This window comes from Eriocheir sinensis, chromosome 29 (assembly GCF_024679095.1).
Source record: "Eriocheir sinensis breed Jianghai 21 chromosome 29, ASM2467909v1, whole genome shotgun sequence".
Classification (NCBI taxonomy): Eukaryota; Metazoa; Arthropoda; class Malacostraca; order Decapoda; family Varunidae; genus Eriocheir; species Eriocheir sinensis.
In genome coordinates, this window is record NC_066537.1 from 9,254,499 (window position 1) to 9,281,998 (window position 27,500).

General features: G+C 38.9%; 1 protein-coding gene across 2 annotated transcripts in view; it reads left to right on the plus strand.

The window, feature by feature from the left end:
• LOC127004998 (transcription factor HNF-4 homolog) overlaps positions 1-27,500 on the plus strand; it is a 93,089-nt gene that overhangs the window by 973 nt on the left and 64,616 nt on the right. The gene's annotated exons all lie outside the window — the stretch shown is intronic.

Here is a 27,500-nt window from a genome sequence, read left to right on the forward strand (position 1 = left end):
AGGTGGAAGTGGAGAATAGGTAAGATAATGTAAGGTAAGGAAGGGAGGAGGAAGGTAAAGAAAGTATTGGTGGTGGTGATGATGAAGAGCCGTAGTGGAGGTGGAAGTGGAGAATAGGTAAGGTAAGGAAGGGAGGAGGAAGGTAAAGAAAGTGGTGGTGGTGATGAAGAGCCGTAGTGGAGTTGGTGATGAAGGAGGTGGAAGTAGAGAATAGGTAAGGTAAGGGAGGAGGAAGGTAAAGAAAGGATTGGTGGTGGTGGTGTTGAGGTGATGAAGGAGGTGGAAGTAGAGAATAGGTAAGGTAAGGAAGGGAGGAGTAAGGTAAAGGTAGGGTGAGGGGGGTATACATCACCACCACCACCACCACCACCGGCGCAGGTAATGAATGGAATACCGAGTTAACAGACACACCTGGGTACCTCCTCCATGCCCTACCTGCCTGCCTACCTGTGTGCTTGCCTTACCTTCGTCTACCTTTTACCTATCCCTACCTTACCTTTACCTTACCTTCCATTCCTACTTACTTTACCATACCTTACCTTACCTTCTATTTATCTCCTTTCCTAACCTTACCTTACCTTCCATTTCTACTTACCTTACCTTATCTTCCCTTGCTTTCTATTTATCTCCTTTCCTAACCTTACCTTACCTTACTTTCTATTTCTCTTTTCCTAATCTTACCTTACCTTACCTTAATTAACTTCTTACCTGTTTGCCTTTTCCTTCCTTTTCCTGTTTGTCTATAATCTTTTTCCTTATCTTTTCCCATGTCTTTTTCCTACGTTTCTCCTGTTTGTCTTCGCTTTCTCCCTCCCTTATCGTTCTTTTCCTTTATCTTTTCCAATCTTTTCCTTTTCCTGTTCGTCTACCATTCTTTTTCCTTATATTTTCCCTTCTGTCTTTTTCCTATTTTTCTCCTGTTTGTCTTTGCCTTTTCCCTCCCATACCGTTCTTTTCCTTTATATTTTCCCATCTTTTCCTTTCTTCCTTTACCTGCTTGTCGTTTCCTTTCGTTTCCTGTTTTTTTCACACCTTTCTCTTCATTCCTTTCATTTCATTTCTTTTGCTTCCCTTTATTTCTTTTCCTTTGCTTCCCTGCCCTTCCTTTTCCTCTCATCTTTTCCTTCTTTCTTATTTCTAGTCTATTTTCTTACCTCTCTCTACCTCTTACCTTAACCTAACCTAACCTAACAACCACCACCACTTCCATTAACTGTTCCTACCTTTCCTCCTGTCTGCCTTTTCTTTCCTTTTCCTGTTCTTTCATACTTTTCCTTTCCTTCCCTTTCCTTATTCTCTGCTTCCTTACCTACCTTCGTCTCCTTCTTCTATTACCTTCATTAACTTCTTCCCTTTGTTCCTACCTGTTTGTCTTCTTGCCTTCATCTACTGCCTTTGTCTTGCCTTCTTAATTAACTTCTTACCTTTCTTACCCACCTGTCTGACGCCTTACCTTCCTCTTCCCTTTGTCTTTTCAATTAACTCTTCTACACTTTCATGTCTCACCTGTTTGCGTTCTTACCTTCGTCTGACCCTTCCTTTCCCTTACCTTCCCCCCTTCCCTACCTACCTGCCTTTGTTCCTTCTTACCTTCCTCATCAATCTTTACCTTGCCTTACTTTCACTTCTTGTTTTGCTTGCCTTCCTATCCCACCCTTACCTTACCTTACCTTACCTTACCTTACCTTACCTTACCTTTCCTAAGTATTTTCTGCCTTACTTCCCCACCTTTTACCTATTGTCTTACCTTACATTTTTCCTACTTACCTACCGTATCTGCTTTTCCTTCCCCTTTCCCATCCTTTCCCTTCCTTACCTTTCCTGCGTGAAGCCTTCCTATCCTACCCACCCACCTCCTACCTGCTTCTCTCCCTCCCTTACCTTACCTATGTCTTGCCTTCTCTTTCACCCTCTCTTACCTATGTCTTGAATCTTGTCTTTTACCTTACTTTCCCATTCTACCTTTCCTAACCTTACCTTCCATTCTTCCTTTCCTTACCTTACCTTACATTATCTTCCATTACTCTCCTCACCCTACCTTACCTTCCTTCTTTACTAACCTTACCTTACCTTACATTCCTTTCTTCTGTTCCTTACCTTACCTTCCATTTTTCCTTACCTTTCCTTACCTCACCTTACCTTACGTTCCTTTCTTCTTTACCTTCCATTCCATTCCTCCTTACCTTACCTTCCCTTCCCATCCCTTCTATTTCTCTCCTTCCCTAACCTTACCTTACCTTACTTTCCATTCCTCCTTACCTTACCTTACCTTATCATACCTTACCTTCTATTTCTCTCCTAACCTTACCTTACCTTCCTCTCCTTTCTTAACCTAACCTTACCTTACTTTACCTTTTTGCTCAACCCTTACCTCCCCTTTCCCTCCTAACCCAACCTACCTTTTCTTGCCTCTCCTTGCCCAACACTTACCACTGTGTCCATGCCCTTGCCATACATCACGTACCTCTTCTGCCTCCCTTTCTTTTCCTCCTTGTTGTCTCCCTTATCTCTCCCTTCTCTTCCTCGTCTTCCTATTTCTTGTTTTTCATTGTCTCCCTTTCTTTCCTTCCCATTGTCTCTTTTCATTTGTTTTCCTTTCTATCATTTTCTACCTCCCTTTCCTTTCCTCCTCCCTGTTATCTCTTTCACCCTTTTCTTCCCTTCCTCGTCTTCATCTTCTTGTTTTTCATTGTCTTCATTCCTTTTCCTTTTTCTCCTTCCTTATCATCCCTTTCCTCCCTTCTACCTCCCTTTCTTTTCCTCCTCCATGTTATCTCCTTCACCCTTTTCTTCCCTTCCTCGTCTTCATCTTTCTTTTCTTTCATTGTCTCCCTTTCTTTCCTTCCTATTGCCTATTTCTTCACTTCTTTTCCTTTCCTCCCTTTCTTTTCCTCCTTGTTGCTTCCTCTTACCTCTTCTTCCCTTCTCATCTTGTTTTTCATTGTCTTCCTTTCTTTCCTCCTTGTTGTCTATCTCTTTCTCACTCCTCTTTTCTTTTCCTCTTCCCTTCTATTCCTTTCCTCCCTTTTCCTCCTTGTTGCTTCCTCCCACCTCTTCTTCCCTTCTTCATCTTGTTTTTCATTGTCTCCCTTTCCTTCCTATTGCCTATTTTCATTTGTTTTCCTTTCCTTTTCCTTCCTTCCCTTTCCTCCCTTTCTTTCCCTCCTTGTTTCTTCCTCTCACCTCTTCTCCCCTTCTCATCTTGTTTTTCATTGTCTTCCTTTCTTTCCTCCTTGTTGTCTATCTCTTTTTCACTCCTCTTTTCTTTTCCTCTTCCCTTCTATTCCTTTCCCCCCTTTTCCTCCTTGTTGCTTCCTCTTACCTTTTCTTCCCTTTATCTTATCTTTCATTGTCTCCCTTTCCTTGTTGTCTATCTTCTTTACTCCTTCCTTTCACCTTCTTTTCCTTTTCATTTGCTTCGTCTTCTTGCTTTCCCTCAAATCCTCTACCTTTCCTTCCCTTCCTTACCCTTACCCACCTCGTTTTTACCTCTCCTCTGCCTCCCTGCCTTAATCTTACCTTCGTTGCCCTTCCCTTCACCCTTACCCTACTGCCTCTACCTACCTTTGTTCTGTCTGCCAACCTTCCTTACTTTTTTTTTTCCTTTTTTGCCGTTTCTCCATTTTTTTCCTTGCCATGATTTTCTTCCTTTCTTTTTTCCCTTTCTTCCTTTGCTAACTTTCTTTAATTTCTTGTTTCTTTTCTTTCTTTTTCTTCCTTTCTTACCTTTTATTTCTTTTCTTGCTTGTATTTCCTTGTTTTCTTCTCTTCCTTTTCACTATCTTTTCTTATTTCTTTTCCCTTTTCCTTCCTTTCTCTTTTCCCTTCGTTACCACACGTAGATTACTAGTAGTAGCGGTAGTAAATAGACACCCTCGCCATGGACCGATAGATCTTCTGGTGTCTGTTCTTCCTATGTATTCCTATGTATTCTTCCTTTCTCTCCTTATCTTTCCTCCTTTCTTTTTCTTTCCCTTCCCTTTTCCTTCCCTTTACCTTGTTCTCCCTCCCTCCATTCCTTACTTCTTTCATCTTTTTCCTTCCTTTCTCTTTTCCCTTCGTAACTTTCACTCCTTCCTTTCTTTCCTCATCTTTCCTTCTTTCTTTATCTTTCCCTTTCCTTTCCCGCTACCTTCCTCCCCTCCCTTCATTCCTTACTTCTTTCATCTTTCTTTTTCCTTCCTTTCCCTTTTCCCTTCGTAACTTTCATTCCTTCCTTTCTTTCATCATCTTTCCTTCTTTCTTTTTCTTTCCCTTTCCTTTTCCCTTACCTTCCCCTCCCTCCCTTCATTCCTTACTTTCATCTTTTTCCTTCCTTTCTCATTTCCCTTCGTAACTTTCATTCCTTCCTTTCTTTCATCATCTTTACACCTTTCTTTTTCTTTTCCTTTCCTTTCCCCTTACCTTCCTCCCCCTTCCTTCCTACCTTTATTTACCTATTGTTACCTACCTACCTTACCTTACCTTACCTTACCTTACCTTACTCTACCTGTTGTCATGTTCACTCTTATTCATGTTTTTCTTTATCTCTTTCTAAATTTAAACAATTCTCCCCTGTCCCCCCTTCCTCTATCTCTCCCCTGTTTCCAGTTCTACGCAGTTTACGTTCTCTCTCTCTCTCTCTCTCTCTCTCTCTCTCTCTCTCTCTCTCTCTCTCTCTCTCTCTCTCTCTCTCTCTCTCTCTCTCTCTCTCTCTCTCAGTGTTAGGCAGGAACAAACTTAACCCACGACTCCCTTCCTTCCTTCCTTCCTTCCTTCTTCCTTCTTTCTCTTCCTCTTCCTCTCTTTCTCTCCCTTCCAGAGCTCCCTTCCTCCTTCCAGAATGTTCTTTGTTTCATCCTTCTCTCTCTCTCTCTCTCTCTCTCTCTCTCTCTCTCTCTCTCTCTCTCTCTCTCTCTCTCTCTCTCTCTCTCTCTCTCTCTCTCTCTCATTTTTTCGTCCTTTCCATATTTTTTCTCTTCTGTCCTTTCTCACTTTCCCTTTTTTCTTTTCTTTTTTTCCTTTCTCTTCATTTACTTTGTTTTCTTACCTTCCCCCTTTCCTTTCCTTTCCTTTCCTTCCTTTCGTTTTTACATTATTTCTTTCTTCCTTTCTTCTTTCTTGTTTTAACTTCCCCCCTTTCCTATCTTTTTCTCCTTTCTTTCCTTCCTCCCTTCCCTTCCTTCTTTCTTTTCCTTCCTCCATTCCTTTTCCTTCCTTCCTTCAGTCCTTCTTTCCTTCTCTAGCACCATTTTTCTTCTTTCCTTCTTTTATTTCTTCCTTCATGTTCTCTTTCCTTTCCTCCCTTCCCTCCTTCCTTCCTTCCTTTCTTCCTTCTTTCCTTCTCTAGTACCATTTTTCTTCCTTCCTTTCCTTCTTATATTTCTTCCTTCATGTTCTCTTTCCTTTCCTCCCTTCCCTCCTTCCTTCCTTCCTTTCTTCCCAGCTCTCCCCTTTTCCCTCCCTCCCTTTCTTTCTATCTCTCCATTCCTTCCTTCCTCCTCTCTCCCCCTTTCCTTCCTCCCGCTCTCCCCTTTCCTTCCTTCCTCTCTCCCCTTTCCTTCCTTCCTCTCTCCCCTTTCCTTCCTTCCTCCCTCTCTCCCCCTTTCCTTCCTCTCCCTCTCTCTCCCCCTTCCATCCTTCCTCTCTTTCCTTCCTCTCTCCCCTCTCCTTCCTTCTTCCTTCTCTCCCCCCCTTTCCTTCCTTCCTCCCTCTCTCTCCCCCTTTCCTTCCTTCCTTCCTCCCTCTCCCTCCCCCTTTCCTTCCTTCCTCCATCTCTCCCCCTTTCCTTCCTTCTTCCTTCTCTCTCCCCCTTTCTCTCCCTCCCACTCTCTCCCCCTTCCCTTCCCTCTCTCCTCTCCTTCCTTCTTCCTTCTCTCTTCCCCTTTCCTTCCTCCCTCTCTCCCCCTTTCCTTCCTTCTTCCTTCTTTCTCCTCCTTTCTCTCTATCCCATTCTCTCCCCCTTCCCTTCCTCCCTCTCTCTCCTCTCCTTCCTTCCTTCTTCCTTCTCTCTCCTTCCTCCCTCTCTCCTCTCCTTCCTTCTTCCTTCTCTCTCCCCTTCCTTCCTTCCTCTCCGCCTTTCCTTCCTCCTCTCTCTCTTCCTTTCCTTCCTCCTTTCTTCCTTTTCCTCCCTCCCTCTCTCCCCCCCTTTCCTTCCTTCCTCCCTCTCTCTCCCCCTTTCCTTCCTTCCTTCCTCGCTCTCCCCCTTTCCTTCCTTCCTTCCAATCCCTCCCCCTTTCCCTCCCTCCCACCCTTCACTTCCCATCTCTCCCTTTTTCCCTCCCTCCCACCCTTCCTTTCCATCTCTTCCCCTCTCCCCCCCCTCCCTCTCCATCCTCCTCCTCCCCATTCTTGTGACAAAAGCATAATTCCTGTGACTAATTACACGCAAGCTTGTTAATGCTCACTCGCTCGCTGCTGGAAAACAATCAGGAAATGACAAACAGACACAGACGTTGATAAATGACACTGATAGATAGATTGATAGATGGGGAGGCAGGGTGTAAATGCGAATGATAGATAGCTAAATAGGAAAGGAAGGATGTGAACGGCGAGAGAGGAGGGAAAGGAAAAAGAATGGAGAGGTAAAGAAAGGATGGAACGAAGAGTAGATATAAAGGAAAGAGGAAGAGAAGAAGGAAAAGGAAGTTAGAGGTTAATAGATAGATAGATAGATAGGAAGAAAGGCTAGACTAAGGAGGGAAGAAAGAAAGGAAGGAATAAAGGAAGAGAAAAGAAAAAGATAACGAAAAGGACGTTAAAGAAAAATGACTCAAAAACGAAAAATTGAAAGAGGAAACGAGGAAAGAATTAAGAGATGAAAATAAATATAAATAAATAGATAAAAAGGGAAGGATGGGCACACGAATGAGATTCAAAGTGATAGATAGAAGGAAAAATAGATGTGTATTCGTATTATTATTATTATTATTATTATTATTATTATTATTATTATTATTATTATTATTATTATTGTTGTTGTTGTTATTGATTTATTTAAACCCCAACAGCCAGATAAAGACAGATAGAGGAGACGTAAGTAAAACCACTATATATTGTTATTTTTATTATTATTGCAGCAAAGAAAGCAGCCATTATTTTTGTTACTATTATTATTACTATTATTATTATTATTATTATTATTATTATTATTATTATTATTATTTTTGTTTCCTTTCTTTTCTCTTCCCTTCCTTAATTATTTTCTTTCATTCCTTCTTTCCTCATCTTTCTCCCTTTCTCTTTCTTTCTTCCTTTTCTTTTCCTTTCCTTCCCTTACCCTTTACCATACTATCCCTCCCTACCTCTATTTACCTTACCTTACCTTGACTTACCTTACTCTCCTTCCCTACCTATATATATCTTACCTTAACTTACTCTCACTCCCTAACTGTATTTACCTTACTTTACCTTACTTGCCCGACCCACCTGTTCTTCTCTTTCTTTCGCTCCTTTCTTCCTCCTTCCTTTTCTCTCTTTCCTTCCTTCTCAACTTCTCTTCCCCTCCCTTCTCTCTATCTTCATCCTTCCTTTCCTCTCTTCTTCCTCCTTCCTTCTTCCCTTGCTTTCCTTTCCGTTTCTTCTTTCCTTCCTTCCTTCCTTCCTTCGTTCCTCCCTCCCTGACAAACTAGTACCCAATAATAATAATAATAATAATAATAATAATAATAATAATAATAATAATGAGTGAGGTTGTAATTAAAATGCCCGGACATCATTGATACAAAGTTAACGCAGCTCTTTAACGATTCATTATAGGGGAAAAACACTCATTAATTGCTTTGTTTTAATGATTATAGGAATTAGTTATGGTATTAGAAAGAGAGAGAGAGAGAGAGAGAGAGAGGACGAAGACAGGAGAGGAAAATAAAGTAAGAATGGAAAGGAAAATAAATAAAAGAGAGAAGGAAGAAAGGAAGAGTAAAAAAGATGACAATGAAAAGAAAGAATAACAAAAAAAATGAAAACAAAAGAGAGAGAGAGAGAGAGAGAGAGAGAGAGAGAGAGAGAGATTAGTGAAGTAGGAGGGAGATAAGACATTCCTGATAATTAAGGAAGATAGAGGAAGATAAGAGGAGACCCAAGGAGGAGGAGGAGTGACGAAAGACTTAAATGGATTCGTATGTAATGAGGTATTCTCTCTCTCTCTCTCTCTCTCTCTCTCTCTCTCTCTCTCTCTCTCTCTCTCTCTCTCTCTCTCTTTTTCCTTGTTTATTTTTCCTTATCGTTATTTATGTCATTTATTTTTCATTTCTTTATTCCTTCCTTTGTTTTCCTTCCTTGCTTTCGTTTTTTTCTTGCTTCTCCCCTTCTACGATTTGTTTGTTCTCTCTCTCTCTCTCTCTCTCTCTCTCTCTCTCTCTCTCTCTCTCTCTCTCTCTCTCTCTCTCTCTCTCTCTCTCTCTCATGTTTTCTTTGTTATTTTCCTTCTTTTCTTATTTTTCCTGTTCCTTTCTTTTCCTCCTTTCTCTATTCCTGTTTTTCATCCTCTTGTTTTCTTTTTTTTCTTATTTCTATTTTTTATCTTCATTATATTATCCTCTTCCTCTCTTCCCTTAGTTTTCTTTTCACTCTTCCTCTCTTCATTTTTCCTTTACTTCCCTTTTCGTTATTTCCTTACCTCTTCCTTTCTTCCTTCCTTCCTTTCTTTCTCTTTCTATTCTTCCTCTTTTCCTCTACATTTTTCTTTCTCTACCTCTTGTCTCTCCTCTCGTTCCTCCTCTTCTCTTTATTCCTTCCCTTCCCTATTCCACCCTTCATATCTATCTTCATTCTCTTCTTCCTCCTCCTCCTCCTTCTCTCCCCTCTTCCTCCTTCTCCCCTTCTCTCTCTCTCTCTCTCTCTCTCTCTCTCTCTCTCTCTCTCTCTCTCTCTCTCTCTCTCTCTCTCTCTCTCTCTCTCTCTCTCTCTCTCTCTCTCTCTCTCTTCCATTTTTATTATCTTCTCCCTATCGTGTAAACCCTGATGCACTCCTCCTCCTCCTCCTCCTCCTCCTCCTCCTCCTCCATTTTCTTCCTTTGTTCCCTACGCCCTCTGTCCAACCTTCTCCTGCTTTCTCTTCGTTTATCATCTCTTTTCTTTGTTTCCCTTCCTCATTTCCTTAACTTTTCCTCCTATCTCTTTTCCTTTTCTTTTTCTTTCTTTTCTCCTGGTTTGTATTTTTTTTAATTGCATATTTTTTTCTTGTTTGTCTTCCTTTTTCCTTATCCTTTTCTTCTTTCTTCATTATTTTTTCCTCTGTTTTCTTCTCTTATTTGCTTCGTTCCGTTTTTATTAATTCTCTTCTCCCTTTCCATTCCTTCCTCTTCCTTTCCTTTCCCTTTTCTTTCCCCATTTTTACTTTTTTTCCATTCTTTCCCTTCCCTTTCTTACCCAAATTTTCCTATTCTCTTTCCGCCCCTTCCTTCCTTTCCTTTTTTCCGTTCTTCCCTTTCCTTCCCTTTTCGCTTCCTTCCTTTCCTTCCTTCCTGCGTGTCCTCTTCTCCCTTCCGTCCTCCTCCTCCTCCTCCTCCCTCTTTGTTTCTCCCTCTTCTAAAGAAATAATTTAGTTCATTTAGCAGAAAATTATGACCGGAAGAAAGGGAGGAAGGAGGGGGAAGGAAGGGGGTGCATGTGTGTGTGTGTGTGTGTGTGTGTGTGTGTGTGTGTGTGTGATGGGAACTGGAGTCCAAACAAAAGTATCATTGAGAGAAATCACCCACCATAAAAAAGAAAGAAAACAAAAGAAATCATAATGTGTGTGGCAACTGTGTGTGTGGGTGTGTGGGTGTGGGTGTGTGTGTGTGTGGGTGGGTGGAATTTAGGTTACAGGTGTTGAATTTTTTTTATTTACTTATGTCACGAATTGGTATGTATTCATGGATGTATTATTATTATTATTATTATTATTATTATTATTATGCACCTAATTTGTTTCACATTTAACTTCATAGCACTTAAAAAAATAAGGTAAATAAATAAATAAAGATAAAATAGAAAAACTAAATCATCTTAAGAATAGCAATGATAATAAGTAGAAGAAGAATAGGAATAATAATGAGAAGATAAAGAAAGAAAACAATAGAAGAAGAATTGGACTAACAGTAAGAAAAAGAAGAAAAACGGGAGTAACAGGAACAGGACTGATAAGAAGAAAAAATTAAGGTAAAGAAGTAGAAGAAAAATAGGACATGCCAAAAAAAAGAAAAAAAAATAACAAGAAACCCATAGTACTAAAAATATATTCGCCCCCCTCTCCCCCCCCCCCCACACACAACAAGAAAAAAAGATAACAACAATAGTAAACCCAGAGTAAAAATAACCCCCCTTACCTTACCTTTCTCCTCTTTTTTTTCCTCGCTTTTATCCTTTACTTCCCCTCATCCCTTATTTCTTTCATTTCCTCTTTCATTCCCTTCACCTTTCCTCTCTTCCTTTCTTTTCCTCGCCTTTCCTTTTCTTCCTCTCACCTGTCATTTCTCACCCCCGTCTTTCCCCTCGTCCACACATTCACAAGATCTATATTTACGTGGGTTCATATATTCGCGTACCCTGCCCAGCCCAAACACACCCAGACCCATTAATTTCGCGTATGTACCCACCCACCCACCTACCTGTTTGTGGCGCGTAATGGTTGACTGTCAAGGTGAGTGGGCCACGATCAGCGCCAGAGGTCAGGTCAAGGTCAGGTATATCAGGGTCAAGACAGGTAACGGTGGAATAAGGGAAGAAATTGGAGGAAAGGTCAAATGGGGAGGGAGGGAAATTTATTCGAAGGTAGGTAGGGTGGAGAGAAATAGGGAGAGGTGTTTTTGTTGTTGTTTTCGTCATTTTTCATTCATATTCAATTTTAATTTTTATTCATATATACTATTATCTTTTCTCTCATTCTTCATTATTTTCCTTATTCTTTTCCTTCATTTGTTATTTTTTTGTTTGTTCTATATCTGTGTTGAAAGGAAGAAGGGAAAGTGAGGGGAAAGACGAGAGGAAATGTCTGGAAAAAGAGATATGTGAGGGGAAGAGAAGCGGGAAAGGGAGGGGAATAGGCTAAGAGGAGAGGAGAAAGGTAGGGAAGAAGAGAAAGGAAGAGAAGAAGAGGGGGATGTGAGAAGAAGGAAAAATCAGTTTGGGGAAGAGGAAGAAGAGGAAGGGAAAGAAGGGAAAAGGAGAGAGGAAGTGGAGAAATTTGAGGGGGAAAAAAGGGATATTTCAGAAGAGAAGATCAGGAGAAGAAGAGAGGGGGAAGAGGAGACGGGGAGAGGGGAAAAGTAAGGGGAAGTGTGAGAAGAGAAAGATCAAGGAAAGAGGAGAGGGGAAGATGAAGGGAAGAAGAGGAGAAAGGGAAGGAGGTGAGGGGAAAAGAGAAAAGCTTAGTGGAAAAAGAGGGGAAAGGGGAGGAGAGAAAGGTCAGGGGTAAGAAGAGAGGGGAAGAGAAGGAAGAAAGGGAAAAGTGGAGAGGTGAGGGGAAGAATAGGGGAATTGGAGGGAGGAGGGAAAGAGAAAAGTTAAATGGAAGAAGAGAGGAAATGCGAGGAAAGATTAGGGGAAGATGAAGGAAGGAAAAAAAGAGGGGAGAGGTGAGGGGAAGAAGAGGGGAAATGGGGGGAAAGAGAAAAGAGTTAATTCCAAGAAGAGGGGAAAGGGGAGGAGAGAAATGTCAAGGAAAGAGGGAAGGGGGGGGGGGTATCTTGTGGTAGGTCAGGGAGTGGGAGCAAGGTCATTGGGTTGAGGGGTCGTGCAGTGAAGGTCAGGGTCACTAGGGTATGGGTAAGGGAAGGGAGGGGCAATGAGGGGAAGGAAAGAGGATGAAGGTTATTGATGATGATGATGATGATGATGTGTTTGTTTATTGATTGTTTTCCTTTTTTTTTTGTTCTTTGATTTGTTTTCTTTGTTTTCTTTTCCATTTTTCTTCAATTTTGTTTGTTTTATTCTTTGTCTAATTTTCTTCATCTTATTTTCCTGTTTCTTTTGTTTCATGTATTTTGTTTTCATCTTTTCCTGTTTTTTTTCGTGTATTTTCTTTAATTTTCTTCAACTTTTTTCCTGTTTTTCTTCTTTCATGTAATTTGTTTTTCTTTTTTTCCTGTTTTTTTTTATTTTCATGTACCTATTTTGTTTTTCTTCATCTTTTTTCCTGTTTTCTTTTCTTCCATGTATTTTCTTTAATTTTCTTCATCTTTTATTCCTGTTTTTTTCTTTTCATGTATTTTAATTTTCTTCTGATGCTTCTCCTCTTCTTTCTCCTCCTCTCCTCCTCTTTTCCCTGTTCCTCTTTCTATACATATACTTTTGTTTTTCTTTCTTTCTTTATTTTTATTTTTTTTGTACATTCGTTTTTTTCCCATTTCTTCTTCCTCCATCATACAAGAACCGTTAATATCTCTTACTTCCTTTATTTATTTCCCTGTTATTATCTCTACCGTTCTTGTTATCTTCTCCCTATTATTATCATTATTATTGTTATTCCTTATTCCCCCCTCCCTCCATTAACAGCCCCTCCTCCTCTTCCTCCCCCCTTTACCCCCTTACTTTTTTTCTTCACTTTTTATTATCCTTCTCTTCGTTCTTTCATTTTCTTCATACCTTCATTCTTGTCTTCGTTCATTTCCTTCCCTCTTCTTCATTCCTTCCCTTCCCCCATTCCTTTCTTTCCCCTGTTCCTTCCCTTCCCCTATTCCTTCCTTTCCCCATTCCTTTTCCCCATTTATCCCTTTACTTCCACCTTCCTTCCCCCTTATCCCCTCCCCTTCCCCCCTTCCCCCCCCATTTCTCCCCCGTTAGTTGTTCATCACGTTCATTTTCGGACCCATTGAGTGAAGCTGCTTCGATCCGTGGGTCCGTGCGTGCGTGCATGCGTGAGGGCTGGGATGGGCTGCTGCGTAGTAGGAGAAGCTGGTTCTCTCTCTCTCTCTCTCTCTCTCTCTCTCTCTCTCTCTCTCTCTCTCTCTCTCTCTCTCTCTCTCCATTTTTAACCTTGTCTTGTTTTCATAATTCTCTATTACATTTTCGTTTGTATTTTTTCTCCTTTTTTTTCCTTCCTTTAATTTTTTTTCTCTTCTTCGTCTCCTTATTATCCTTTCTTTTTCTCCATTCCTCTCTTTATCTTTGTCTTCCTTTTCTTTCTTTCTTCCTCGTCTTCCTTTCCTTCTAGATTCCTCTCCATCTTTGTCTCCTTCCTTTCCTTTCCTTCTTCCTTTCTTCCTCCTTCGTCTCCTTTTCCTTCTCCATTTTATTCTTCATCATTGTCTTCTTTCTTTTCTGCCTTCCTTTCTTTCTTCCTTTCCTTCACCTCTTCTTTTTATCCTTTCTCTCCATTTCTCTCATCTCTTCTTTCTTCTATTCCTTCCTTCCTTCCTTCCTTTCCTTATACCTTTTCTTTTCCTTTCTCTCCATTTCTTTCCTTTCCTCTGTTTATTCTTTCTCTATTCCTCCTCTCCTATTCAGTTCATCCTTTATCAGTTCCTCTCCTATGTTTTCTTTATATGGTTCCTTCCTTTCTCTGTTTATTCCCTTATCTCCATTCTCGTATCTTCGTTATTCTTCCTTCCCTCATTTATTCATTTTTGTTCCTCCCGTTTTCATCATCCTGTTATTTTTCCATTTTCTGTTGGCTTACTTAACTTCTCTTTTATTATCCTCTTTCATCTTTTATTGTATTTTTACTCACAGTTTTAATCCTCCGCCCTCTTCGTCTCGTCTTTCATTCTCTTGTTTTCCTCTTTCATTTTCTTAATCTTCTTTCCTCTTTATTTTCTTTTTTTCTATCATTCTTTTGTTCGGTATTTTTATCTCCTTTGTCTCGTTTTCTTCGTATTTTTATCCTTTTATTTCCTTCTGGTTTTCGTTTTTGTAATTCTCCGCTTTTTTTTTCTATGGATTCTTGTTTCATTCTTTTATTTTTTCTCTTTCTCTTATTTTCGTTCGTTAATTGTTTTTTTACTCATTTTTTTCCTCTTCCTCTTTCTCACATTTTCGTCTGATAATTATCGTTCTTTTTTCCATTTCCTATTTTTATTCTCTCCTTTCTTTCATTCTCTTCTTCGTTTTCGTTTTGTTGTTATCGCTTTTATTTCTTTTACATTGTTCTTTATCTTATTATCTTTTCCTCTTCCTCTTTCTCACATTTTCGTCTGGTAATTAATTTTTTTCCCATTTCCTGTTTTTATTCTTTTCTTTCATTCTCTTCTTCGTTTTCGTTTTGTTATATCTTTCACATTTTCGTCTGGTAATTATCTTTTTTTTTCCATTTCCTATTTTTATTCTCTTTTTCTTCGCCTTCTGTTGTCACTTTTCCCATTTTTATTTACACTTCTCTTTTCTTCATTTTCGTTTTGTTATCTCCCTTTTATTTCCTTTTTTTTCTTTGTTTTGGCATTTTCTTATTTCTCATTTACTTAGTTTTCATTCCTCTTTCCTTCGAACAGGAAGAAGAGAAAACGATGGTGAAAAGAAAAAAAAGTGAAAGTAAAATACGTAGGAAAGAAGAAGGTGGAGGAGATGAAAGACCAAGGAGAAAGTAGAATATAAGAGAAGAAAAATGATACTGGAGAGGGAGAAAGGGGGAGGAGGTTGTAAGCAGGTATTAAAGGGGAGGTAAAGGAGGGGAGAGGGGAGGTAAGAAAAAGCCTATCCCTCCCCTAACATGGTAACCTGCTTGTAACCAGACGAGGCCTATTCTGAGGTACTACAGGTGTGTGGCGTACCTGTGGAGAGGGGAGGAAGGGATGGTAGAGGAGGAGGAAGAAGAGAAGGAAGGAGGTGGTAGGAAGGGAAAGGAAGAGGAGAGGAAGAAGGAAAGGAGGGACAAGGTGAAAGAATGAGGAAAGGAAGAAGGAAGATAGGGAAGGAGGTGAAAGAAGAAGGGAAGGATGAAGGAATACAGGAAGAGAAAGAAGGAGATGAAAGTAAGAAGAAAGGAAAATAGAAGAATGGGGGAAAAGGGATGGTGGAGGGGAGAGAATGGGAAGAAGGAGAGGAGAATGAGAGAACAGGAGAGGAAGAGAAGGAAGATGAGGAGAAAAAGACAAAGGAAGATGGATGAGGAAGAGAAGGAGGGAGAAGAGGTGGAGGAAAGAGGTAGAGAAGAAAAGGAGAATATTAAGAGATAAGAGACGAGCCGAAAGAGGAAGTGAAGATAGATAAGAAAGAGGTGGAGGAGATAGTGAATAACGAAGGGAAGGATGGAAGAGGAAGATAATAGGGAGATTTATAAGGATGGAAGAAGTGGTTAGTGGAAGGAGGAGGAGGAAGGGGGAAGGGGGGGGGGGAGGGGTGGCGTACAATATATAATTTAAAGGTGAGAGAAAACTTAATTTGGGTTTTAGTATGGTAGAAAGAGAGAGAGAGAGAGAGAGAGAGAGAGAGAGAGAGAGAGAGAGAGAGAGAGAGAACCACGCGCCAACCCCCTCCCCCCCTTTCCCCTCTTTCTCTCAGTTTTATTTTTGTTGCGTCTCTATGTGGAAGTTTGAAAAATAGATATAAGAGAAATAATAATAATAATAATAATAAAATAATAATAATGGATATGAAGGAAGCAAAAGTGTGTGTGTGCGTGTGTGTGTGTGTGTGTGTGTGTGTGTGTGTGTGTGTGTGTTAAGTAATGAGAGGAGTGTGAATAGTTAAATGTATAATGACGCAATAAGGAGTAAAATGTTTCATAATGACGAGATAATCATTTGTAATTTGCGCTCAGTTTCAAGACTTTATTTATTTTATTTATTTATTTACTTCATTTTTGTTGTTGTTGGTGGTGGTGGTGGTGGAGGGACGGAAGGAGAGAGGTGAAGGAGGGAGAGAAGAAAGGAAGAAAGGAAAGAGAGGAGGTAAAAAAAATATAGGAAAGGGGACGGTTGGGATAGTGGAGGTTGTTGTTGTTGTTGTTGTTGTTGTTGGTGGTGGTGGTGGTGGATGTGGAGGGACGGAAGGAGAGAGGTGAAGGAGGGAGAGAAGAAAGGAAGAAAGGAAAGAGAGGAGGTAAAAAAAAAATAGGAAAGGGGACGGTTGGGATAGTGGAGGTTGTTGTTGTTGGTGGTGGTGGTGATGATGATGGTGGTGAAAGAGGAAAATAGGGAGGGAAGAAAGGAAGAAGGGGATAGGAGATTAAAGAAAAAAAGGAGTGGTGGTGGAGGTGGTGGAAGAGGAAATGGGGGAAGGAAGAAAGGAAGATGGGGATAGGCGGTAAAAAAAAAAAAGAAGGAAGGTCAAAGTGGTGGTGGTGGTGGTTGTAGCGTTTACCTGTTCACTAATTACAGAGTTCACAGGTGTTATTAATTAATAGATACTTAATTTATTTTCGTTTCTCTCGTTTTTCTTCATCTAGTTTTCTTTTTTCTTAATTTTCGCCCCTCACTTTCCTCCTTTTTCTTCCTCTTCTTCGTTATACTTATCATTTTTATCGTTTCCTATTCCCTCCATTATCTCCTCTCCTTATCTTCGCTTCTTTCTTCCTCTCTTTCCTCTCTTTTCAAAACATGTAATTATTTTATTCTTCTCTTAATTCTTTTGTTTCCACTTTTATACATTTTAATCCACTTTTATACATTTTTATCCACTTTTATTCATTTTTATCCACTTTTATACATTTTTATTCCACTTTTATACATTTTTATCCACTTATACATTTTAATTCAAGTTTTATACATTTTTATCCACTGTTATTCAGTTTAATTCCACTTTTATACATTTTTATCCACTTTTATACATTTTTATCCACTTTTGTTCATTTTAATCCACTTTTTTATACATTTTTATCCACTTTTATACATTTTTATCCACTTTTATACATTTTTATCCACTTTTATACATTTTTATCCACTTTTATACATTTTTATTCCACTTTTATACATTTTTATCCACTTATACATTTTAATTCAAGTTTTATACATTTTTATCCACTTTTTTTATTCAGTTTAATTCCACTTTTATACATTTTTATCCACTTTTATACATTTTTATCCACTTTTTTACATTTTATCCACTTTTATACATTTTTATTCCACTTATACATTTTTATCCACTTTTATACATTTTTATCCACTTATACATTTTTATTCCACTTATACATTTTTATCCACTTTTATACATTTTTATTCCACTTTTATACATTTTTATCCACTTTTATACATTTTTATCCACTTTTATACATTTTTTTCCACTTATACATTTTAATCCATTTTCATACATTATAATCCACTATTATACATTTTATTTCCACTTTTATACATTTTCATCCATTTTAATTCCACTCTTATACATTTTAATTCCACTTTTATACATTTTCATCCATTTTAATTCCACTCTTATACATTTTAATTCCACTTTTATACATTTTTTTTAAAGAATGAAAAACAAAACAAATAAAAACGTTACTTCATAATTTACAGGAACGTTACCATCTTCATCATCATCATCTTCATCATTATCATCATCAGTAGTAGTAGTAGCAGCAGTAGTAGATGGGTTGCAGGTGTGTTTTCAGTGTGGGATGCTCAACAGGTGTGCGTTTATTAAAATACTGACAGGGCAGGTGTGTGTGTGTGTGTGTGCGTGTGTGTCAGTTATTAGCTGCGCAGGACGATGATTGAAGGCTTGAGGAAGAGGAGAAGAAAAAAAGGAGGAGGAAGAAAAGGTAAAAAAAGAAGAGGAAGAGAAGGAAAAAAAATATAGGAGGAGGATGAGAAGACGCAAAAGTAGAGGAAGAGAGAAGGAAAAAAGGAGGAAGAGGAGGAGGAGGTTTTATGATGGTATAAAAAAAGGTAAAGGAAGAGAAGGATGATGAAGATGAAGTGACAGGAGAGAGAGAGAGAGAGAGAGAGAGAGAGAGAGAGAGAGAGAGAGGATCATATTCAGTTTAATTGCTTATATATTTTTGGAAAAGCGTGGGAGGAGAAGAAGTACAAAGAAGAGGAGGAGGAGGAAGAAGAAGAGGAGGAGGAAAGAAGATAAGGAAATGGAGATAAAACGAGGTACAGAAAGGAGAGTAAGAAGAGAGAGAGAGAGAGAGAGAGAGAGAGAGAGAGAGAGAGAGAGAGAGATTAACGGTGAAAGAGGGAGATGACGTAGAAGGAAAGGAGGAGGAGGAGGAGATGACAGGTAAATATCACTAGAAAGGTCAACTGTAGAGGAGGAAGAAGAGGAGGAGGAGGAGGAGAAGGAGGAAATGGTGTAACACGAGGGTAAGAATAGGAAGAGGGGAAAGACAGGGAGAAAGATGGAGTAAGGAGATAGGAAGAAGAAAGAGGAGGAGGAGGAGAAAGGGAAGAGAAGGATTTGGAGGTGAAAATGAGAGATGAGGAGGAGGAGGAGGAGGAGGAAGGGGAGAGAAGAATTTGGAGGTGAAAATGAGAGATGCTGATGATGAGGAGGAGGAGGAAGGGGAGAGAAGAATTTAGAGGTGAAAATGAGAAAGTGATGATGAGAAGGAGGAAGAGGAGGAGGAGGAGGAAGGGAAGAGAAGGATTTGAAGGGGAAAATGAGAGATGATGATGATGAGGAGGAGGAGGAGGAGGAGGAGGAGGAAATAGGCGAAGTAAATGGTGTAAGAGGAATAAGGAGGAGGATTAGGAAGAGGAGGAGAAAGAGAGAAGAGGATTGAAAGGAAGGATAAAAGGAGGAGGAGGAGCAGGAAGAATAACAAGAAAGCAGGAAGAAAGGAAAAGGCGAATAATAAAACATGAGAAGACGACATGAACACACACACACACACACACACACGCGCGCGCGTACACACACACGTACACGGATTTCACCAGACATCCTTGAAGCACTTGCTGTACGGCCATGACTCAACACACACACACACACACACACACACACACACACAAGGCGGACAGGTAAAGGTTGATGAGAGAGAGAGAGAGAGAGAGAGAGAGAGAGAGAGAGAGAGAGAGAAAGGTCTTGGTAACAGACTGACGTAAGGAAGAAATGAGGTAGAATAAGATGATGAAATTTATTATCATTATTGTTATTATTATTATTATTATTATTATTATTATTATTATTATTATTATGATTATTATTATTATTATGTATATACCTGTTCTCTTCCTCCTCCTTCCTCCCTCCTCCTTTTTTCTCCTTTATTTTCATAATTTTTTTTCTTTTCAAGTTTCTGCTCTTCTTTTTCCTCCTCCCGCTCCTCCTCCTCTTCCTCTTCATTGTTCTTCCTATCTTCCCTACACAAGACTCACTACTACTACTACTACTACTACTACTACTACTACTACTACAATAATAATAATAATAATCCCTCAACTCCACCATAACTTTATTTCTTCCCCTTCTTTCTCTTGTCTTTTCTTCTTTTCCATTATATAAGTCAATTATCTGAGGTTAGGCCTACTCAGCGCTCCCTCTAACCTCTCCTCTCCTCTCCTCCCCTTCCTCCTCCGCACCCCCTTGTTCTCCACTCTTGTTCTCCCCCTTCCTCTTCCCTCCCTTCTCCCCCCTTTCTCTTCTTCCCCGCTTCCTTCTCCCCGCTCTCCCACATTTCCTTGCTCTACACCTCCCCGCTCTCTCCTTCCTCCTCCCTTCCCCCTTCTCTTTCCCACTTCCTTCTCCCAGCTCTCCCCCATTCCCTTGCTCTACACCTCCCCGCTCTCTCCTTCCCCTCTCCCCTCCTCCCCTACGCTCCCTCGCTTCCATAAAAAAAGAACGTGCGCCCTCACTCACTCAACTCACTCACCTCAAACCGGATGGAACTAACTCCTATGGAACCGTATTATAAAAAAGTCTTAGCTGGAATTAACTTGGGGTATCCGAACTTGACTGAATTGAGATGGTGGTAGTTAGAGAAATACATACCCTCTTTTTTTTATTGTTTTTTGTTTTGTTTCGTTTTTCTCTTACTTTTTTTTCGTTTTTATATTCTTTTTTTCTGCTTTATTCCCTTAGTTCCTCTTCCTCCTTCATTCTTTGCTTCATCATCTTTTTTTATTGTTTTTTTTTTTTTTTGTTCGTTTTTTTCTTAATTTTTATTCGTTTTTATATTCTTTTTTTCTGCTTTATTCCCTTAGTTCCTCTTCCTCCTTCATTCTTTGCTTCATCATCTTTCATTTATCTTTTTTTCTTGTTTTTTTGTTTTAGTAATTTATTTTTGTTTTATTTCCTTTTCCTTCTTTTCTCCTTTTCTTTATTTTTCCAGTGTTTCCAGTTCCTCTTCCTTTCTCCCTTACTGCATCTTCGTTAACTTTCTCTTTATTCCTTCTTCACCCTTTCGTTCCATTCTTCCACGCAGCGTTTTCCTTAATTTTCTGTTTCTCTGGTTTTCTTCTCTTTCTCCTTATTCTTCACTTATTCTGTACAATCATATTTCCTTAGGTATTTACTTTTCCCTTCCTTTTCTTCCTCATCTTTACTACTACTGTTACTACCACCAGTTTTATTTTTTTTATTTAATCTTTCGTCACCCTCCGTCTGCTACCCCGTTCCTCCTCCTCCTCCTCCTCCTCCTATCCCTCCTCTTTCTCTTGTTGGGTCATGCCCTTTGATGGACCGGTTCTCTCTCTCTCTCTCTGTGTGTGTGTGTGTGTTTCGTCACTTAGGAGGATGTAGACTAGAAAAGAGAGAGAGAGAGAGAGAGAGAGAGAGAGAGAGAGTGGATTGAAGCAGGGTGTGGTAAGAAGAGGTGGAGAGGAATGAGGAAGAGAGAGGAGGAAGGGAAGCGAATTGAGGAAGAAGAGGAAGGGAAGAAAAGCGAGATAAAGCAGAAGAGAGGAGAGAGGGAAGGGAAGTGAAAGAGAACGAAGAGGAAGAGGAGAGAGGGAGAGGAAGAGGAGGAGGAAAACATTAATACAAATACTTAACTTATTTTAAACTTGTATTCCCTCCCTCCCTTCCTCCTCCTCCTCCTCTTCTTCTTATATCTTGCACTTATCCTCCTCCTCCTCTTCTTTTTTTCTTTTTCATTCTTTTACATCCACTATTCTCATCTACTGATTCCTCTCTTCCATCTCCTCTTCCTCTTCTCTCCTCCTCCTTCCTCTTCTCTCCTCCTTCTCCTTCCTCTTTCATTCTTTTTTTACTTCCTCCACCTCTGTTCTTGTATTCTGATTTCTATTCTTTCTCCTCTTCCTTTTCACCTCCTTCCTCTTCTTCTCCTCCCTCTTCTCTCCTCCTCTTCCTCTTCACCTCATGCTTCTTCTTTTCTCCTCTTCTACTTCTTCTCTCCTCTTCATCTCCTCCTCCTCCTCCTCCTCCTCCCTTTCTTCCTGACCCTTTAACGCAAGGTCAATGTCTCTGTGTCATTGCCAAACCATCACATCACACCCCCTCTTCTTTCCTCCTCCTCCTCACGTAGGCTTAAATTTTCCCTCCAGTTCCTATAGCTTTCTCCATAGGCCTAGTGCACCCCTGGGAGGCCTCAGCAGGGGGGGGAGAGAGGGGAAGGGCAGGGTGGTGTGAGAGGGGGGGGGCCGTGTTCCCGCCAAGGTCAGGGCCATGTAAACACTCCGCCACGTCAAGTAGTGCGCGGAGGAAGGGGCGGGCGGGCGCGGAGTGTTATTATTATTATTATTATTATTATTATTATTATTATTATTATTATTATTATTATTATTATCTTTTTTTGGGGGGGATGTGTTATGTTGTGTTTGTCTTCTTTTCTTCCGTTATTTACCTTTTGTTATTGAGATTAGGCTATTATGGTATTTGTATTACTAATTCTGTTGTTATTTCTCTCATTGTTCTTTTATTATAGTGCCATGAGTGGGTGTTTTTTTAGAAGTTCAGTTGCTGTTTATCTTATTCTCATTCTTCTTATTTTTACTGTTGCATCATTGTTTTCATTTTTTTTGTCTTTAATTTTCTTTTTTTCTTCTTGTATGATTAGTTTGGTTTTGGAATTGCTGTTGTTATTTCTTCTTCTTCTTCTTCTTCTTCTTATTATTATTATTATTATTATTATTATTATTATTATTATTATTATTATTATTACCATTATCATTATTTTTTTTAAGTGCTGTCTAATTGTCCTTTCTCTTCCACCTCCTCATCCTCCTCATCTCTCCCTCCTCTTTCTCTTCCATCACCACCATCACTACCTCAACCTCTTCCTCTCTTCCTCGTCATCCTCCATTTCTTCCTCTTCCACCATCATCATCGTCATCATCAACTCTTCCTCTTCCTTATTTATCTTCCTGTCGCTTCGAAGTTGCTGAATCACATCACTGCGCAACCTTCTCATAAATTATATACCATGACTTGCTTTCATTTCCTTCGTTTTTGTGTGTGTGTGAGGAGCATATCGTTTCCCCTAAGGCTATATATACTTTTGAATATTTATCATTCTTATATATATATTATTTTTAAGCTTGCATGAGTTGCGTTTGTAAAGGAAGCGAAAAAAATAGAAAATAGCAACTTTTAACGACCTTTACTTTCTGAAGCGTCATGCAACACAGGAAGGAAGGGAGACAGAGTAAGGAAGAGAAAGGGGAAGGGGGAAGAAGAAGGGGAGCAGGGAGGAAAGGGGAGAGGGGAAGTAAGAAGAAGGGGAGAGGAAGAGGGAAAGGGAAGCAGGGAGGGAAGGGGAGCAGGGAGGAAGAGGAGTTGCAGGAATGGGAGAGGAAGAGGGGAAGCAGGGAGGTAGGGAGAGGAAGGAGGAAGAGGGGACAGGGAGGAAGGGGAGAGGGAGCAGATGAAAGCAGGAAGGAAAGGGGAGGGGGAGGAAAGAATGAGGGAGGAACAAGAGAAGGGAGAGGGGGGGGGGTAAGGGTGAGTAAGTGCAAGGGAGCGTAGAGAGAGATGGGGCAGGGAGTACGGAGCGAGACAGCAACAGGACAACCAATATAGTAACAAGGGGTCAGAGAGAGAGAGAGAGAGAGAGAGAGAGAGAGAGAGAGAGAGAGGTACAGGAGCAACGAGTCTAGCATTGTGGGGCGTCAGTGTTTGTGTGGTAACTACTGGTGTCGACTTACGGTTCTTCTTCCTCCTCTTCCTCCTGTTTTTTGTTTTTTGTTTGTCTTGTTTTATTTATTTTTTACTTTATTTTCTGTATTTATTGGCATTTTTGGGGGGAGGTGGTTATTTTTCTTTATTTTCTTTCTTTGTTTATTGATGTTTATCTTTTCCGTCCTCTATGAACTTGTCACGATAAATGGGATCTAATTCTTTTTATATGTATCGATTATTTATTTATTTATTTATTTGTTTGTTTATTTGTTTATTTTATTTTTTGTTTATTTTGTTTTTTGGGTGGATGTCAACTCTTACTCCTGTGTCTTAACTTTTTTTTTTTTTTATTGTAGCACAAAATTGTATCTTATTTATCTTTATCGTGTTTTTTTTTATTGGTATTTATCTTTTTTTTTTAGTCTATTTATTGTTTTTTTTTAACTTTGGCTTAATTTTCTTTATTTTCTCTCTTTGTTTATTTGTATTTATCTTCTTTGTATTTCTTGTTTTTATCTTCATTTTCTTTCTCCATTTACAGGCATTTATCTTTTGTGTATTTTTGTTTTCTTGTTTTTCTTTATTTTCCTTCTTTCTTGATTGGTATTTTTCTTCCCTATATTTTGTTTTATCTTCATTTTCTTCTCTATTTACAGGCGTTGATCTTTTGTGTATTTTTGTTATCTTGTTTTTCTTTATATTCTATGCTCTTTATTTTTGTGTTGTTGTTTTTGTCTTGTTTTTACGTCTTGTTTTTGTGTCTTTATTTGGGCACTGTCAGCTCCTGCCAGTCTGTTTATTGTAGCGCAGAATCGTATCTTCATTTTTTTCTTCGTTTTGGGCTTGTTTTGCTTTATACTATTATTATCATTATTATTATTATTATCATTTACTTATTTATTTATTTTTGGTTTTGTCACACGTCTTACCTGTAGATATTTATGATTTTTGTACCGAAGAATCATAACTTATTTTTTTCAACATTTCTTTCTTCGTATATTTTTTCCCCCCTTGTTAGGTATTAATTTTTCTGTTTTTCTTTCTTTTTATTTTGTTTTTAGTATTCCCAACGTCTGCCTCCTTTTTGTACATCTTTCCTGCGTATATGTTTTCTCCTTTTTTGTATCGTTAACGCGTGTGTTGTCTTGACTGTGATACGCATTCTTTCCTTCTTTCCTTTCTGTCTCTTCTTCCTCGTCTCTCGCCACTCCTATTGTTGTATTGTGTATTTCTGTCTTTCCTTTCCTTTCTTTTTTTATTTTCATCTCTTCGATTCATGTATCAACCTCCATTTTTATCTTTCTCCCTCTCTTTGTCTCTTCTTTTAATACGTTTTTAAGGCTTTCTTGTGAGAGAGAGAGAGAGAGAGAGAGAGAGAGAGAGAGAGAGAGAGAGAGAGAGAGAGAGAGAGAGAGTAAAGGTTGTCTAGCAGTGGGTATATTTATAGGTAAGGAGTAACCTGTGTCCAGTATAGAATGTCAGGTGAGCAGGTAGAGGAGGGAAGGAGTATTCATGAGATGTTAATGTGACTCGCGGCCTCCATCTCTGCCCCTCTCTCTCTCTCCCTCCCTCCTTCCCTTCCTCCCCCTTCCACTTCCCTCGTCTATCCATGTGCGTGTGTGTGTGTGTGTGTGTGTGTTTGTTTGATAAATGATGGGTAGTGGAGATAGGAAACGGACATCTTGATTTTGATATATGTTCTAATTTGGTGTTACTATTGTTGTTATTATTATTATTATTATTATTATTATTAGTAGTAGTAGTAGTAGTAGTAAGAGTAGTAAAAGATGAAGTATAGGAGAAGAATAAGAAGTTGAAGAGGACGAAAGGAAAGAACAGGAGGAAGTACGGTAAAAGATGAATTATAGGAGGAGGATAAGGAGATAAAGAGGACGAAAGGAAAGAATAGGAGGAAGAAAAAGGTGAAATATAGAAGAATAAAAAGATGAAGAGGAGGAAAGGAAAGAATAGGAGGAAGAAAAAGGTGAAATATAGAAGAATAAAAAGATGAAGAGGAGGAAAGGAAAGAATAGGAGGAAGAAAAAGGTGAAGTATAGAAGAATAAAAAGATGAAGAGGAGGAAGAAAAAGGTGAAATATAGAAGAATAAAAAGATGAAGAGGAGGAAAGGAAAGAATAGGAGGAAGAAAAAGGTGAAATATAGAAGAATAAAAAGATGAAGAGGAGGAAAGGAAAGAATAGGAGGAAGAAAAAGGTGAAATATAGAAGAATAAAAAGATGAAGAGGAGGAAAGGAAAGAATAGGAGGAAGAAAAAGGTGAAATATAGAAGAATAGTATAGAAGAATAAGTATAGAAGAATAAAAAGATGAAGAGGAGGAAAGAAAAGAATAGGAGGAAGAAAAAGGTGAAATATAGAAGAATAAAAAGATGAAGAGGAGGAAGAAAAAGGTGAAGTATAGGAGGAAAACGAAGAGGAAAAGAAGGTAGAAAGAAAACAGGAGGAGAAAAGGGATATTGAAGGAAGAGTAAGCTATCATTATTTACTTTATTTTATTGGTGTGATCATTATTATTTCTGGTTCATCATTCAAATCAAACCATCGATATATTAGAAAATGAAAACTAGTGTACCCATATTAAGGATTTAGAGTATTCGTAACTCTCTATATATCCACTGAACACCACAAAAAAATCATAAAAAAACGATTACTGTAAAAAATACGAAAATAAACAACCTTCGTACTTGACAATTTATATATCTTTTACGCGTCAAACTTCACATTACTACCTAGCACTACAGAAAGAGCAAATAGAAATGAATAAGTAAATAAAAACCAAATCATCCTTCTTTGTACCTGACTATATATATTTGTCTTACCTCTCAACCTTCATATTACTTCTTAGTACTAAAAAAAAAGGATAAAAGAAAGAAAAAAACAGTAAAAGAAAATATATATAAAAAGATAGCCTATCCTTCGTTCCTTGACCATACATATATACTCAAATTAGAGGATGGGAATATTAGAAACCATTTAACATCACTTGCCACTAAATAAATAAATAAATAATAAAATAAATAGAATAATGATAAAAAATAAAAATCCCAAAATCAATTAATGTAAAAAATATGTGTAAAGAAAGATCCCCATCGTACCTAACCATATATGTGTGTTCTGCGTGTCAAGCTTCACCGATTAACAAAAAAACAATAACAAAAAAAGCTTAATCCTCCTCCGTCATTAGAGAGGTTCTGATCCGATTACCGATACACATGTCAGGGAGCCGATTGACCAGCGAAGGGAGAGAGAAAAAAAAGGAATAAAGAGTATTTCCATGTTATGTTTATAGAAGGACTGACTGGGAATCGATAAGAAATAATAATAAGAAGAAGAAGAAGAAGAAGAAGGAGAAGAAGAGATAGATAGTCGTAATAATAATGATAATGTAAAATATGGAGAGAAATAAGATAGAAATATGAAGTTAGAGAGAGAGAGAGAGAGAGAGAGAGAGAGAGAGAGAGAGAGAGAGAGAGAGAGAGAGAGAGGTTGCCATTCTTATATTATTCAAGGAAACAAATAAAACAAAATACCACTTGTTATTATTAGAGAGAGAGAGAGAGAGAGAGAGAGAGAGAGAGAGAGAGAGAGAGAGAGAGAGAGAGAGAGAGAGCTGCCTTACATTATTCAAGGAAACAAATAAAACAAAATACCACATTATTATTATTAGAGAGAGAGAGAGAGAGAGAGAGAGAGAGAGAGAGAGAGAGAGAGAGAGAGAGAGAGAGAGAGAGAGAGAGAGACTTGAAATAACACCAACATCATCATTATTATTTCATCTCACAGATCAAACTAATGACATAAATAACAGAAGGAAATTAGTCTAGCGTTTGGAAATTATAGAGAGGGAAGCGAAGGTCAGGCAATATATACATCACTTCTTAATGTAGCAAGAAACCAATTAGTGTAGAAAAGAATGATAACGGGAAAATAACAATGAAGAAAATAAGGGAAATAGACCATTACCATTTTTTTTTATAGATTTATTACCTTTTACACCTGAGTTCGCGAAGGTAAATTCAGGTGTTCCAATATTGCACGGGGCGGTATACCTGTGTGTGTGTGTGTGTGTGTGTGTGTGTGTGGCCTTGGTGATTCAGGTATATACACACACACACACACACACACACACACACACACACACACACACACATACACACACACACACACACAAACACTCTTAGAATGCTTTGACAAACGAAGTCGTGAGTGTGTTGAGTGTTTGTAAGATTATTAAAGAATGACATGATAAAAAAAGAAAGGAGTTTGATAAATAACGAAGAAACTAGACAGAAAAAAATAGGGCGCACACACACACACACACACACACACACACACACACACACACACACACACACACACCTAATCACACTCAATTGACATGATTACTTTAACAGCCGACAAACGAGGGAGAAATCAGCGGAGGTAAACAAACACACAAACACACAAGGAGTCAATTTCTTTTGGTGTAGTTTCTCTCCCTCTTTGTCTCGGTGTAATGTTAATGATTTTGGTTGATTGGCGAACATAACATGACCAGGTGCCTCTTGCGCCGTTCACCATGACCATGTTCTCTCTCTCTCTCTCTCTCTCTCTCTCTAATGATAATAATAAGAGTGGTATTTTGTTTTAT